Source organism: Takifugu flavidus, unplaced genomic scaffold (genome assembly GCF_003711565.1).
Source record: "Takifugu flavidus isolate HTHZ2018 unplaced genomic scaffold, ASM371156v2 ctg1074, whole genome shotgun sequence".
NCBI lineage: Eukaryota > Metazoa > Chordata > Actinopteri > Tetraodontiformes > Tetraodontidae > Takifugu > Takifugu flavidus.
The window spans coordinates 1-4,387 of NW_026621839.1; the positions used below are offsets into that span (position 1 = coordinate 1).

A 4,387-nucleotide genomic window follows, 5' to 3' on the forward strand; every position below is an offset into this window, starting at 1 on the left:
CCGTACAGTCCCGTTTGCAGCGGGCAGGAGTGACAGAACGGGGCTTACAGGAGATGAGGCAAACGATGTAGCTGAGCAGACTGGGGGTGAGCAGCAGCGAAGTCAGGACCACGGAGAGAAGTCAAGACCAGGCGAGCGGGCAGGAACCAGAAACGCTGAGGTAGAAGTCGTGGTCAGGGGCAGAAAGCAGGTAGGTTTTCCAGGGAACAGGCGAGGCAGGCAGAACGAAGACAGGCAGGGTCGGTAACAGGTAATCCAGCAGGGAAAAAACACTGGAAAGTCTAACATCGAAGCAGAAGAACAATCTGGCAAAGACTGAGGCTGTGTCCGAAACCACACACTCGTTCCCTATTCACTACTCACTACATGGAGGACATGGATTGAGTGAACTACGTAGCGCACTCAATTCAAAATTAGCTTTCGGACACTACGGCGCACGTAAAATGACGTAATGTTGTCGCATAATAATAACGAATCGTTCCCCGGGAAAAGTGGCCAGGTCCATTTAATTATTTTACCCCATCCGAAACATACCCAAACACATTCAGCGATCGGTTCTTTGAAAATGCAATATTTTACCCTATTATAATCTTTATATAATAATAATAGATTAAAATATTAATGTCAATAACATAACACTTCCTTATTATCTCAAATAATTAGTGTCCGGTGACATTTCCGGTGACGTAATCTAATAAGATGCTTATAGTCGCGTATAAATAAATAAAGGCAAAAAACATATTTAAAATGGAGGCAGCAATGTTCCACTAAAGTGAAAGAATTTTACGCTCTAGTAATATGTGAAACAAATAGCATATAATAATAATAACATAATATTACATACATTTGTACGTCATTACTGCTCGTTTACCCGCCATCGACAGATTACCACGTGATACCGTAAAGGCTGATGGGATATATTACCGAGTTCGGGTGCATCGGTTGTACACTACTTTTTGCAGTGCATTGTGGGATACATTGAGTGCACTCGCGATGCTCACTATGGCTGTGTCCGAAACCACACACTCGTTCCCTATTCACTACTCACTACATGGGGGACATGGATTGAGTGAACTACGTAGCGCACTCAATTCAAAATTAGCTTTCGGACACTACGGACACTACGGCGCACGTAAAATGACGTAATGTTGTCGCATAATAATAACGAATCGTTCCCCGGGAAAAGTGGCCAGGTCCATTTAATTATTTTAACCCATCCGAAACATACCCAAACACATTCAGCGATCGGTTCTTTGAAAATGCAATATTTTACCCTATTATAATCTTTATATAATAATAATAGATTAAAATATTAATGTCAATAACATAACACTTCCTTATTATCTCAAATAATTAGTGTCCGGTGACATTTCCGGTGACGTAATCTAATAAGATGCTTATAGTCGCGTATAAATAAATAAAGGCAAAAAACATATTTAAAATGGAGACAGCAATGTTCCACTAAAGTGAAAGAATTTTACGCTCTAGTAAGATATGTGAAACAAATAGCATATAATAATAATAACATAATATTACATACATTTATACGTCATTACTGCTCGTTTACCCGCCATCGACAGATTACCACGTGATACCGTAAAGGCTGATGGGATATATTACCGAGTTCGGGTGCATCGGTTGTACACTACTTTTTGCAGTGCATTGTGGGATACATTGAGTGCACTCGCGATGCTCACTAAGAATTCGGACACTATTTCAAAATGGCGTCCACACGATTGAGTGCACTATGTAGGGTATAGGGGGTGGTTTCTGACACAGCCTGAGAGTGCAGGGGAGGCTTAGAAGCAGGGCTGATTGGGAATCATCTGCAGCTGTGCTTGCAGGTGAGTGGAGTTGAGCTGACGGGGTGGAAGTGGCTGGCAGGTGGAGTGGAAAATTACCGGGACAGGAGGGAACTGGGGGAATGGGGCTGTGACAGTTTGAAGCCTCCACAGAGGTGGGCTGAAGCATTTTTGGAAAGAACAAGGTGGACAATGTCCAGTAGGTCAGCCAGGAACTTGGAACTGTTGCTGAAAGATTGGGCAGCTGTTTGTGTCTGAAGTGAGAGGAGACAACATGGGCTGATAAATGACCTGCAGCAGCCACCATGTGACACAAACCCAGGTCAGATCCATCTGTGGAGGCTCAAACACAGACTCAGTATGACTGATGAGAGGCTGCAGGAACCAGTGAGGGTGTTGGTCTGGCATTAAGATCCAGATGCAGCATTTTCTTAGTTCCACATTCTGCAAGACTGAAATAGTGGAAAAGCATTTTTTCATTGAAACAGTTTAAAGTTCAATTCATTTAATGAGACGGTTCCCTCTGTTTTTACACAGCTGACATTTGAGCTCCATTTACAGTAGATGCAGCTATAAATGAGTGAGGAGGCCTGCAGGTGCATCCTGGGAAAGTACTGAGGTGGTCCAGAGGCCACGCTTCACAGATGAAGCATGAAAACTCAGTTTCACTTTATTATAGATCTGATTTTTCTGTCGTCCTGAGACAAGACACTAAAATCACTGAACTTTTATTGATTATTGTTGAAAACAACATTTGGAAGAGTCCAAATAAACAGAAAGAGTTCTTTTTCTTCAACTTGATGAGTTTTTATTGATTGATTCCAAGCATGCAGACTGGTCTCCTCTGACATGTGAAGCTGCTGATGCAGCACAAAGACTAAAGAAGCAGATGTGAAATGGTGCTGCTGCTCCTCCACTATTCTTCACACTCTGACTTCTTGAGGCTTTTCTCTGCAGTCTGGGAGCCCACAGACACTTTACAGGTGTAAACCTTCTGCGCGTCCCAGTCTGACGTCAGGATGGACAGATGGCTGCTGATTTGGAAAGTCTGGTCTGCTTGTTGGACAGGAGTGCTGGTGGAGATCCCGCTGCTCACTGAAGTGTCACCAAGCAACCAGCTCACCTCTGCTAAAGGTGCAGAGAGTCTGGACAGACAGACCAGAGTGACTTTGTTGGACTGGAGCTCAGCTCTGGACGGAGGGAGACTGTCAGGACAGGAGAGGGAGGCTGGAGCCTGAAAATACATGAAGAAGAAATTCACACACTCACACAAAGTTAAACAGGAACTAATGAATTTAGGAGTTTGGTTGAAAACATCACAAACACACTGAGCAAATAAAACCTTCAATCTTCAGCAACAATATGAGGAAAATCTCACTAAAGCAGATATTTTACACCATTTCAGAGTCATTTTGAACATTAACAGCATCAATTAAATATTTGACCAAAGTAAAATATAAACCAGCAACTTATACAAAAATATAAAGTTATAAATTTAAAATGAGAATTTAAGCAAATGAATTAATTTGGATGAATTTTACCAAACCCTTTTTCACTCTTCTTCCATCAAACACGAGGCAAGAAACCAAGTCAATTTAAAATACATTTAAGTAGAAAATCTGTCCTGCAGTTATTAAAAACAGGTGAAAATGAAGAAAACTCAACAATATTTGGTGAGAAACTGATTGAAATGATGTAATCTTTGGAGATGTTTCCTTTAGCTGACAGATAAAGTATCAAAGCAGGTCAAAGACTAACAGAAGAATATTTCAAATCATTTCCACACTCCACATTTCTATGAAAAGCTTCTAGTTTGTATCAAAAGCATCAAATCTTTGTTGTTTCTGCTGAGTGTAAAAGTACTTACTGGTGACAATCAGCTTGGTTCCTGGTCCGAATACCACAGTGATTCAGTTTGTACACACAGCTGTACAAAAACCTGCTGAGAGTCACTGATGAGTGGAGACACTGAGACATGAGAACAGCCTTCACTGGTGACATCATCATCATCATCACCATCATCATCATCATCATCACCATCATCATCACCATCATCATTATCATAATCATTATCCCCATCATCACCATCACATCATCATCATCACCATCATCATTATCATCATCATCATCATCATCACCATTACCATCGTCACATCACCATCATCATCATCATCATCATCATCATTTACCATCATCACCATCATCATCATCGTCATCATCATCATCATCATCACCATCATCATCACCATCATCGTATCATCATCATCACCATCATCATCACCATCATCATCATCATCACCATCACCATCATTGTAATCATCATCATCACCATCATCATCACCATCACATCATCATCACCATAATCATCATCACCATCATCATCATCACCATCATTACCATCATTACCATCGTCATCACAGTCATCATCATCGTCATCACACCATGATCATCATCATCACTATCATCATCAGCATCATCATCACCATCATCATCATCCCATCATTACCATCATCACCATCATCATAATCATCACATCACCATCATCATCATCACCATCATTACCATCATTCCCATCGTCATCACAG

At 41.2% G+C, this 4,387-nt stretch overlaps 1 long non-coding RNA gene across 1 annotated transcript; it reads right to left on the minus strand.

Moving 5' to 3' along the window:
• Positions 1-2,746: 2,746 nt before the first annotated feature.
• LOC130519663 (uncharacterized) lies at positions 2,747-3,916 on the minus strand. The gene is made up of 2 exons (XR_008948414.1): positions 3,670-3,916; positions 2,747-3,036 (listed from the first exon to the last, which is right to left on the minus strand). It is a non-coding gene; the product is annotated as an uncharacterized LOC130519663 (long non-coding RNA).
• Positions 3,917-4,387: the final 471 nt, after the last annotated feature.